The sequence below is a fragment of the Solanum stenotomum genome, chromosome 10 (assembly GCF_019186545.1).
Source record: "Solanum stenotomum isolate F172 chromosome 10, ASM1918654v1, whole genome shotgun sequence".
In the NCBI taxonomy this organism is placed as follows: domain Eukaryota; kingdom Viridiplantae; phylum Streptophyta; class Magnoliopsida; order Solanales; family Solanaceae; genus Solanum; species Solanum stenotomum.
In genome coordinates, this window is record NC_064291.1 from 17,399,143 (window position 1) to 17,412,038 (window position 12,896).

General features: G+C 39.0%; 1 pseudogene; it reads right to left on the reverse strand.

Moving 5' to 3' along the window:
- Window positions 1-4,643: 4,643 nt before the first annotated feature.
- LOC125842782 (uncharacterized) lies at window positions 4,644-12,539 on the reverse strand (annotated as a pseudogene).
- Window positions 12,540-12,896: the final 357 nt, after the last annotated feature.

The window sequence follows — 12,896 nt, forward strand, 5'->3', positions numbered from 1 at the left end:
TTCCAGGTTCTGGGAGGGATCTTTATTTGTATATAAGTTTTTGGTTTGCGTCCGCCTGTTTATATTGTTATTTGCCTACTCTTGTTTGATTTCTACCCTCAGACCCATTACTTGTTGTTCCGGGTTACGGGTTGGCTTACCTACTGGTGGGTTATAGTAGGTGCCATCATGACTTGAGAAATCGGGTCGTGACACATATGAAATAAATGGCTAGTAGATATAAATATAGGGTTGTTTTAAGAAAATATAAACTTGTGAGTCAATTTTGTATTACAAACTTTCAAATCATGATAATAAATTCTCAAATCATGATTTTTGGATAATATGAGTTTAATTGGGACCACAACTGTAGATTTTGAAGGGTGCTTAGTACCTTCCTTTTGAAATCACTTGAAACCTTTCTTAGAATCTATTGATTTCGTAGATGTTCTTTTTTTTAATTAATTAATTGGTTTCGTAATTGTCCTAAAATTAGGTGGTGACTCCTCAAAACCTTTCCTTAAAATTTGTTTCATTGAATTAATTATATTATTTTTTAAGTTAACACAATGTTTTACCTTATTTGAAAAAACTGGGAATCTAAACACCTTGGAGTTTATTTTGGACAAGTTGAGTGCACTAACGAAAGCTCTTACTGAATAGTATATTGGAGGTGATTTACTACTAGTTCCAGCTATAGACAACATAACCGATCTCAAATGCTACTATTTTATCTCCAATATAAGAATTACCTTCTTTCATAGGGATTGAACCTAAGATATGAATTAGGAAATGCGAAAGATATTTTGTGCAATATAGAATATCTAATGAACAAAATATTGAAACTTCTGCTCTTTATTCTAATAGATTAGCTGAAGTGTTGATGCAATTCGGATTGAACCAAGGCCACTCACTTGAAGCCAACCTGGGAAACCCCAAGGATGTCCATGATGGGTGATAGAAGGATCAATATGGAGGATCGCCTTAATCCTATAATCACACTAGGAACTTTCCATCAAATGCTCAACCCAACACCAATCAATCAAGAAGAGGGTCATGAAGAGGAAACCTGGAAGGTGTTGAAGGTGAGGAACAAAACTCATGTGAGGGGAGAGAGATGTCGTCGTGCCAGATGATTTGATGAGGAAGTCAACAATGGAAGAGGCCTGGCCCAGAGAAGGAGAGTTCACCGTACCAAGGTACGTGGTAAGGCGAACTATGATTAGCAAGGCCATGGATAGTCCAAGTAAAAGAGAGAATATTTTCCATTCCAAGTGCCTCGTCCAGGGTAATGTATGTTCCTTGATCATTGATAGTGGAAGTTGTGCAAACACTGCTAGCATGACTTTAGTGGATTTCTTGAAGCTTCCTACCACTAAGCATGTTAAACCTTACAAATTTCAATGGTTGAGTGAGTGTGGAAAATTGAGGGTTCAAAGACAAAAGTTAATCAAGTTCAAAATTTGGAACTACGAAGATGAGATCCTATGTTATGTAATCCCAATGCAATCTTGTCATGTACTACTCGGGAGACCTTGGAAATATAGTCGTTCAACTAGACATGATGGGAGAATCAACACATATTCTCTTGTGTTGAAGGAACGTAAATATGTCACCATCTCAAGTCAATAAAATGTATCAAATGATTAGTGAGTTGAGAGAGAGAAGGAAGGAGGGGGGGAGGTCGAGGGCCATGAAGAGGAAGAAAGGAGGAAGTTTAAAGGAAAGCCCAAGTGTTGTTGGCTAAGTACAAAGAGATAAGGGAGGAAGTGGAGGCCAAAATCACTTTGATCCTTACCACACATAAGGATCATGTGTTGCAAACTAAACAATCTCATTCTTCTCTCCCCCATTCTATTTCCCTTCTTTTGCAGGATTATGCAGATGTCTTCCCAAAGGAATTACCAAGTGGATTACCCCTTATACGGGGAATGTAGCACCAAATTAAATTCATATCGGGCTCACAAATTTCAATCAAGCCAGCACATCGAAGTAATACGGAAGACACCAAAGGGATACAAAGGCAAGTTGAGGAACTCATCAACAAGAGCTATGTGAGAGAAAGTATGAGCCCGTGCGTCATTCCGCTTCTCTTGGTTCCAAAGAAAGATGGAACATGGTGCATGTTTGTTGATTGTTGGGCCATCAACAAAATCACAGACAAGTATAGTCATCCTATCCCTAGATTAGATGATAAGATTGATGCGCTTAATGGTTATTGTGTGCTTAAAAAGATGGCTCCTTTCACTCCATGTCATAAATGTGATGATGCTTCCAATGTGGCCTTTTTGTGTGTTAAAAATGTTGTTAAATTGTTTGAGAATCCACTATGGTGTGATGACATTTTTCAAAGATGGAAACCTCACAAATGTTGTTAAATTATTTGAGAATCCACTATGTTGTAATGACACACTTTCCAAAGATGGAAATCTCTTTTGTGAAGATGATAATACATTTATTTTAAAGGTTAGTGTTAAGATGAAAGGGTATGCTTATGTGTTAATTGTTACTTCATCCTTGTGTGTTCAAATGCTTCATAGGAGTTGTGATTCTCTAGTATCTAAAGTGGAGGCTAGACTTGAGAACACCTTGATTGAAGTTCATTTATGTGAAACCTTTCTCTACTATTTCTTTACATATTATGAGTCCCCTGTTTGTCTTAAAGGTGCATTGCATTTGGATCGGGGTATCATTAAGGTCTATAATTGTTCGTATGACCCGATTATGTGAACCTATTATCATTTTGGCCCCGATGAATGTTTCAGAGTATTTGAGTTTGTAGAAGTTTCATCTTTTGGGCGGTATTATCCTTTTGATGTGAAGAATTGCCAATTTCCTTGCTCTCTATCTATGGGCTTAATAGTCATGATACTAGAGGATGCTTGGTTGTTCCTTGAGTTTGAGTTCCTTGATGTAATGTTTTTTATGATTACCATTGTACTGACTCTCATGCTATAAGGATATGTCTGTTGTTTGTATTTTACATGGTTCTGCAAGATTTTGATTCTAGGACGAATCCTTTTTAAGTAGGAGAGAATGATGCAACTCAGATTGCACCTAGGCAGCTCACTCGAAGCCAAGTTGGGAACCCCTAAGGATTGCTCATGAAGCTAGGGGTTCTTGAGCTTGTATTGATGGCGAGGAAAAGTTACCATGCATTGAAGATCGCTTGGGGAAGTGCAAGGAAGAAGATGGAAGCTGCCACTTTAGGCGAGCAGCAGGAACGATTCGGCGACTCGCCCAATGGCTTGGCGAGGACCCCATCTCTCTCGAACTTACAAAATGCTCCAAAGGAGGGTCACCTTGCCGAACCAGTTGGTGACTCACCGAGTCCCTTAGGCGATCATGACGTAGCTCGCCAAAAGTTCCAGGAGCCTCTGAGAAGGGGTCATCTCACCAACTTCATCGGTAACTCATCGAATCCATTCGGCGCGGGCGACTCAGCTCACCCTTTATCCTATTTTAGGCCACTTTTGGTCCTCTTTTCTAATAACTATAAATAGCTAGTTTAGGTTCTTATTTCACTAGACTATTTTGAATTTGTCTGATTGATGAATTGGATATCCTTTGAGAGACTTGAGAGCTTTGTGAAGCTTCTATTGAACTTTGTTTAGAAATGGGGGTTGCTTGAAGATTCAATTTTCTTGAGATCTTCGTATGAGATTTGATGCTTGATTCGGATTAATCGATTGAGGTCTTTAGGTTTAATATACCTATAGGTTGCCTTTGATTTCCTTTTCTTGTGTCAATCTATTAATTTTGATTAGGTTCTTGTTTAGGGATTGTAATTGGAGGTTTTAGGATTTAATACATCCTTTAGTTGGCAATAGGTCCCTCTCTTGTATCTCTTCTTCTATCCTTCTTTTATTTCTGCATTCTATCTGTAATTCGCGGTAAGAATTACATCACTTGGTATTATATTTTGGTGCTAAGTAGAGGAATAGTGAATTGCTTAGAGTTTGAAAATAATTAATTAGTAGATTTGATGAGATCTTAGTTGAGGATGTTGTTGAGGAATTCAACATGTTGAAACAAATGGGGATTGTTGATGGATTTTTGGGAGGTTTCAGGATCTCAAGCCTTAAATGCTCATTAAAAATCCTTTCCTGAATGAAAGTCACTTTTTATTTATCTTCATAGGTGCATTTAAGGAGGAGATAATATTTGATGTTGAGTTGTGCACTTAAGGAGGAGATACAAGTTGTTTTTTTTAAACCATCTACAATAAAGATGACAAAAATGCTAGGATGGGGCTGCTCAAAAAAGAGTTGAACAAACACTAAGTCTACTCAATCTTCATTTAGTGTCTATTGTTTTTTTTAAGAAAGGGCCTATAATCTCTTTTGTTAAAAACCCTACATATAGACTTAATCTTAAGTATATGGGCATAGGAAGAACAATCATTTATTTGTAGGTGTGGGGAAAAGAATGGACTAGGCCACATATGCAAGAAGAGGAAGTTGAATTACTTGATTGAAGAAATAGAGATTGATGTGTATGAAAGTGAACTAATACCAACCCAGACTATCGTGATTGACACCCACACTAACCCTTCAGTGGGAGAACCATTCATACTAACTAATTAATACGAAACCAAGCATTTAAAGATACAGAAACAGGTTTAAATGACTAAATACTGAAGTTCCCATAAACTTCCAAAAGATCTAACAACGAACTGCGGAATTAAATGCCTAGAACATGAAAGTCAATGTACCAAAACTCTAACAATGAACCAAAAGTCTAAACAAAAATGGGTACAACCCAACTAAACATAAGAATATCTAATGAACTAGTCCAAGTACGAATTAGATGGACTAAACAGAAAGAGAACCCATGGCAACCTGGAAGAATTGGCTCACCCTTGAATTCGAATGATCACTGATCTTCTAAGCAAGGTCTGTCAATAGCCGCTTAAAGATGCCCTGTATTCAACAAAGAAAGAGCAAGTGTAGTATCAGTACACAACCACAATGTACTGGTAGGATCACATGGCTATCCTACTAAGTGCAAGATTTATAAGTCAATGCAACATAATAACAACATATATACACTGAACATATACAATATCAACATCATTTACGAACAATGTACAATTTCACATTTCTCAAGATATACAGTTATGTAAAGTCATTGGTTCTCTCATGGAACCCAAACCCAAACTGTTACCATACTGGAACATGGTATCCGATCCAATGTTTATGCCGGAACGTGGAAACTGATCCCATATTTATGTTGGAACATGGAAACCGATCCCATATTTATGCCGGAATATGGAAACCGATCCAAGTTAGTGTGTTAGAATGTAACACCCGATCCATTCAACAAGCCACAACCACAATCATAAGTATATCTTCATAATCATACAATCAAGTCATGATTCATGGCATTCATCATTCATCTATCTCATTTACAACTTTTGTGATCAATAATGCAATATTTTCATGCATACACGTATTATAATGAAGCAAGGACAAATATATATCACACAATCATGAAATCACAACCATTACCTACCTCGAAACAAGCTTGAATCTCTTAAGAAACTTTATTCTTCCCTTTTCGGATTCGTTCCGCTTGTTCTTGGTCTACAAATAAATAATATAACACGGGAATGAATAAATAATAACTAGTTACCCGAATTACCAATAATTCTATCAACCCTAGATCAAACCCTTGATCCCCACACCCATATTAGGACTTTTTCCATCATAATTTCCAAATCAAAACCCTCCACCATCGATAATTACCCACTAGATTAAGTTTTACGGATCGAAAAATGGATTCAGGGAGTTAACCTTTCCTTTAGCCTTAAAAGTGGTGAAAAACCATCCAAAAAACACTTGGGTTCGTTCCTTAGCTTTCAAGTTCGAAAATTGCAAAATAAAATGTTTTTGGGGTTTATTTCCGACTTTAAGTCGTGTTTGTCTATGGCGTCCCCGCCCTGACGGGAAAAATCCCGCCTTAGAGGCTTGCACGGAACCATTGAGTAAAATTAATAATTCCAAGACACCTATTTCACAACACACCTTCAACCTATGACACTCAAAAACTACATGTTCACGCTAAGAGAAATTTCGGGAGTTGTACTCACCCGAATTCAATTCTGTAAAGTCGTACGGGTTCCTTAACCCCTTAGCTATCTACTCATGTGATCAAATTCATAATTTGATTGCCTAATTGTTATAATATTTCCCTAGACTTTAATGACTCCGATTTCGTCCAAATGTTGACTAGGTTGGGAAATTCCATGTTACTACGAAAAAGTTTTGCAGCCATAATCTTTTTGCTGTTGGCTTTTCTATAACGACGGGAACTGGCCATTACAATAGATACAAATTTACCCATCACTCATCCCTGAGTGACAAGCTTAGGAAAATTGGCTAAAGGGGGAATGAAGTAGTACCTGAATCGACAAACAACTGGGGATACTTGTCTCGAATGTCCTTCTTGGTTTCCGAAGTAGCTTCCTCAACTGGACGATGCTTCTATTGAACTTTCACAGACTTAATCTCCTTGGTCCTCAGCTTACGTATATCACAATCAATAATTGTAATCGGTTCCTCCTCATACTGAATGTCTTTGTCTAACACATTTGAGTCCCACTTAATGATATAATCCCCGTCACCATGATATTTCTTCAACCTGGACACATGAAATACCGGATGAACTCCTGATAGGTTGGGAGGTAAAGCCAATCTATAAGCCACTGGCCCTGCACATTCAAGAACCTCAAAGGGACCAATGTAACGCAAACTTAACTTACCCTTCTTGCCAAATCTCATCACCCCTTTCATGGGTAATACCTTAAGAAGAACATTCTCACCAGTCTGAAATGTCATGTCTCTTACCTTATGGTCTGCATACTTCTTCTGTCTACTCTGGGCTGCTATAAGCTTAGCTTGAATACTCCTCACCTTATTTTGAGTATCCTTCACTAAATCAACCCCCAAACGTTTCACATCTCCAGCCTCGAACCATCCTATGGTTGATCAACATCCCCTCCCATATAATGCCTTAAATGATGCCATATCAATGCTGGAGAGATAACTATTATTATAAGAGAACTCACACAACGGTAGGAACTTATCCCAAAATCCTCCAAAATCAATCACATATGCCCTCAACATGAATTCTAACACTTGAATAGTCCTCTCTGACTGCTCGTCTGTCTGTGGATGGAAAGCAGTACTAAAAGTGAGTTGTGTGCCCAATTCATCATGTAATTTCCTCCAAACCTTGGAGGTAAACTGCGTACCATGATCTGAGATGATAGAAAGGGGCACCCCATGCAACCTCACTATCTCGTTCACATACACCTTAGCCAATTGTTCAGCATCATAATCTATTCTTACTGAAATAAAATAGGCTGACTTAGTCAATCTGTCAACCACTACCAAAATAGAATCAAATTTCCCCAAAGTCTTGTGAAGACCAACTACAAAATCCATGGCTATCCTTTCCCACTTCCATTCCGGAATCGAATTCTCTAAAGTAAACCTCCAGGCCTTTGATGTTGATACTTTACTTGTTGGCAATTTTGACACTGAGCCACAAACTTCTCTTTATCCTTCTTCATGCCTGTCCACCAATAAATTCGCTTCAAATCTCGATACATCTTGGTCAGACCCAGATGAATGAAATATCGCGAACAATGGGATTCTGTCAACAATTTCTGAATCAAATCATCTATTCTAGGAACACAAATCCTTCCTTTAAAACTGAGCACACCTTCCAGATCAAGAGTGGTCTCTTGTACCTTACCAATCACAATCTTGTTTCTAAGCTCTTTCAACTTTTCATCCTCAAACTGTTTGGCCTTGATCTCCTCAATGAACGTGGCCCTTATTTCAATGCTAGCTAACACCCCGCCTTTCTCTGAGATGCCTAACAACATGAACTTAGACTCCAAGGTCAGAATTTCCTTAGCCAAAGGTCGCTTGGATACACTCAAGCAAGCTAGACTACCCATACTCACAACCTTTCGACTCAAGGCATCTGCTACTATATTAGCCTTACCCGGATGGTATTGAATGGTTACATCATAATCCTTGAGTAGCTCCATACACCTTCACTATCTCAAATTCAGATCCTTCTGAGTGAACACATGCTGCAAACTACGATGATCAATAAACACTTCACACTTGACATCATAGAGGTAATGCCGCCAGATCTTAAGAGCAAGCACTACCGCTTCCAACTCCAAATCATGTGTTAGGTAATTCCTCTCATGCACCTTCAATTGTCGCGATGCGTAGACTATGAATTCTTATCCTGCATTAACACAACACCCAAAACCGAATGGGAAGCGTCACAATAAATAATAAATTCCTTACCTTCCACTAGTAATGCTAGAATAGGCGATGTAGTCAAGAGAGTCTTGAGCTTTTGAAAGCTCTCCTCACATTTTTCAGTCAATTCAAAGGGTACCTCCTTTTTGGTCAAATTTGTCAAGTGAGTGGCGATAGAAGCAAAGTTCTTCACAAATCGACGATAGTAGCTAGCAAGCCCCACATAACTCCTAACTTCCGTCACAGAGCTAGGCCGAACCCAATTCTTAACCGCTTCAATCTTTTGGGGATCTACCATTACCCTTTCTTTCGAAACTACATGCCCCAAAAAATGCAAACGAAGTCAATTAAAATTCACACTTAGAAAATTTAGCATACAACCTTTGTTTCCCAAGAACAACAAGAACAACACGAAAATGGTCAGCATGCTCTTCCTCACTTTTCGAATCGACCAAAATATCATACATAAAGACTATGGCGAATGAATCTAGGAATGGCTTGAATACACCATTCATTAAACTCATAAAAGTTGCAAGAGAATTAGTCAACCCAAACGACATAACTAGAAACTCATAGTGCCCATAACGGGTTTCTAAACGCCGTCTTAGGCACATCCTCATGCCTAATCTTCAATTGATGGTAACCAGACCTTAGATCAATATTGGAGAAAACTGACGCACCTTGCAATTGGTCAAAAATATCATCTATTCGAGGCAATAGATACTTATTATGAATGGTGACCCTATTCAATTACCGATAATCTATACACATCCTCATACTACCATCTTTTTTCTTAACAAACAAAACTGGAGCACCCTACGGGGAAGTACTAGGATGAATAAATCCTTTATCAAGAAGCTCCTGGATTTGAGCCTTAAGCTCTCTTAATTCCGCCGGAGCCATGCGATATGGAGGGATGGAAATGGGATGAGTACCAGGTTCTAAATCAATGAAGAAATCTATATCTCTATCAGGAGGCATACCAGGCAAATCCGTAGGAAACACTTCTCTAAATTCTGACACCATATGAATAGACTCAATAGATGGAGGTTCTACCTCAACATCCCGAATATGAGCCAAAAAAAGTAAACAATCCTACCCTACCAGTTTTCTAGCCCGAATAGAGGATACGATCTTAGCTTGCTTCGACTTGTACACCCCTTCCCACTCTAACTTTTCCCTTCTCGGAATTTCTAGAGTTACAGACTTAGTATTACAATTAAGCACAAAATAATATGGGGACAACAAAGTCATGCCTATGATTATGTCAAAGTCAGTCATATCCAAAATCACCAAATCAGCCTAAGTTTGAAAACCATAAACAAAATAGACAAGCACCATAGACATGGGTGACTATGACAGACTTTCCAATTGACATGGGTGTGGGCATCAAGTATATCACAAATCATAGCAAATGCTTAGGCAAATCGCACGAACATATAAGAATAAGTAGAACCCGGATCAAATAACACATTAGACACCTGGTAACAGACAAGAATAGTACATGTGATCACTGCGTCAGACGCCTATGCCTCGTTCTTGCCTGGAAAGGCATAAAACTGACCTGATCATCATGATGGGTGGCTTACCTGTCTAGTTGTACTGTACCTCTGCCTACGTTACCATTTCCCCTACGTCCGCGGCCTCACTGATTTCCTCTTCGCCCACCTTATGGATGCCCTCGACCATTATTGCCATTCCCCGCGGGTACCACTGCTCTAGTCTGCTGCTGCGCGGACTGCATCACATGTGGCTGGGTACAATCTCTCCTCATATGCCTAGGTTCTCAACAGTTATAGCAAGTACGATCAAAGGATGGCCTACTGCCCGTCGAAGGTGCGACTCCCTGGCTATCTTGAATCAAATTATAAGGTGGAGTTCCCGAGTAATTACTTGTAGAGGCAGGCATAGCAGACTGAATTGGTCTGGCTGCAAGAACTCTTAAAGTTACTCGAGTTTTTGGTCCTTTTAGCCAATGCCTTAGCCTGACCGTCTCGCCTCACCCCCTCCACTTTCTTCACATTATTATTTACCTCATTGAAGCTTTTTCCTGCAAAGGTCATATGAACCGATAATACCTGCAACTCAGAATTTAGTTCCTTAATTAATAAACGGATCCTCTCTTCTTCAGTAGTCACCAATTGCATAGCATATCTAGACAAAGCATGAAACTTGGCCTCATAAACAACCACATATGTACCAACTTGCTCCAAGGCGATGAACTCATCCTTCTTACGATCCCTCAAAGTTCGAGGCACATATTTCTCTAAAAACAGAGCATGAAATTAATTCTAAGTATGTGGGGGTAAAACTGAAGATCTACATTCCACATAAGCTCTCCACCACTGCTTACCCTCACCTTGAAGCTGAAAAGTCACAAACTCTTCCCCATGTTGATGGACAATTCCTAACTTATGAAGACTCTCATAATAATCTACGATGAACTCATATGCATCCTCACTCTCGGAACCATGGAACACAGGCAATTTCAACTATAAGAACTTGGTCAACATCTCATGCTCATTACCAGTCCAAACAGGACCCACCAAAGGATGGAAGAAAGCGTCGTTACCTCCAGTTCCACCCACCTTGGGACAGTGATAGCAATAGGGGATTGGCGGGAGCTTGAGTTGCTTATACAGATGGAAAAACTCCAGGACCAACCAATCCTTTAAAAAACAACATGATTTGTTGAGCTAACACTGGATCTATGGGAGGAATACCAGTAGTCTCAGCCTGCACCGCTTCCTCTTGTCCCACATTCTCCTCATTCTCAACCTCGACATTCTCCTCTACCTCTTCATGGTGCGCAGGAGGGCCTCATTTCTGGGAGCAGTTTCAACCGATGCTCCATCCCTAGTAGGTGCCACTCTTCCTCGGCCTGTACCCCTAGATCTTCCTCTACCCCTACCTCAACCTCTCGCTGTAGATTCCTCACCTGGAGCATTGACGGGAGCTACGGGCCTGACGCCGTTGAATCTAGTTTTAAACATATGCGGACACAAGAGTGAAGGAGGTTAGATACCAATTTGAATCGGTAGATACCAATTGGAATCAAGTTATAGCACGAAAGGAGACAATAGAAGACAAAGAGGTTTCCTAAAGTCCTATAGCCACTCGAATAAAAGTATTGACGTTTCTGTACCATTCTGCAAGACTCTACTAGACTCATTTTGGTACATCTCTATCAATGAACCTAGGGCTCTGATACTAACTTTGTCACGACCCGGACCATCGTGATTGGCACCGACACTAACCCTCTTGTCGGAGAACCATTAATACTAACTAATTAATATGAAACCAAACATTTAAAGATACAGAAGCATGTTTAAATGAATAAATACTGAAGTTTCCATAAATGTCCAAAAGATCTAACAACGAATTGCGGAATTAAATGCCTAGAACTTGAAAGTCAATGTACCAAAACTCTAACAATGAACCAAAAGTCTAAAGGAAAATAGGTACAACCCAACTAAACATAAGAATATCTAATGAACTAGTCTAAGTCCGAATAAGATGGACTAAACAGAAAGAGAACCTATCGCAGCCTGGAAGAAGTAGCTCACCCTTGAATTCGAACAATCACTGATCTTCTAAGCGAGGTCTGTCAATAGCCACCTGAAGATGCCCTGTATTCAACAAAGAAAGAGTAAGTGTACTATCAGTACATAACCATAGTGTACTGGTAGGATCACACGGCTATCCCACTAAGTGCTACATATATAAGTAAATACAATAAAATAACAACATGCATACATCGAACATAAACAATATCAACATCATTTACAAACAACATACAATTTCACATTTCTCAAGATATACAGTTATGTCAAGTCATTGGTTCTCTCGTGGAACCAAAACCAAAACCCAAACTGTTAGCATACCGAAGCCTGGTACCTGATCCAATATTTATGCCTGAACGTGGCAACCGATACCATATTTATGTCGGAACGTGGCAACCTATCCAAGTTAGTGTGTCTGAACGCAACACCTTATCCATTCAACAAGCCACAGCCATAATCACAAGTATATCCTCATAATCATACAATCAAGTCATGATTCATGGCATTCAACATTCATCTATCTCATTTACAACTAGTGTGATCAATAATGCAACATTCGCATACATACATGAATTATAATGAAGCAAGGACAAACATATATCAGACAATCATGAAATCACAACCATCACCTACCTCGAAACAAGCTTGAATCCCCTAAGAAACTTGATTCTACCCTTTTCAGTTTTGTTCCGCTTGTTCTTGATCTACAAATAATTAATATAACACATGAATCAATAAACAATAACTAGTTACCCGAATTACCAACATTTCTATCAACTCTTGATCAAACCCTTGATCCCCGTTGGCTTTTCTATAACGTCGAAAATCGGTCGTTACAATACATTGTTATGAATTCAATTATTGCTATTTTAACAAATCTAATACATTTCTAACAACATAAAAGTAATTTTTACTTGAGATACTGATGATTTGATGGTAGCCCGACGGAAGCCCAACGGTAGTGATTCATCAGAGAAGAAGGGTGAAGCTCTAAAAAGTATATTAAAGTTTTATTAAATATCAACGATAGTTGTAATATAATTTGAGTTCGATATTATGCATTACT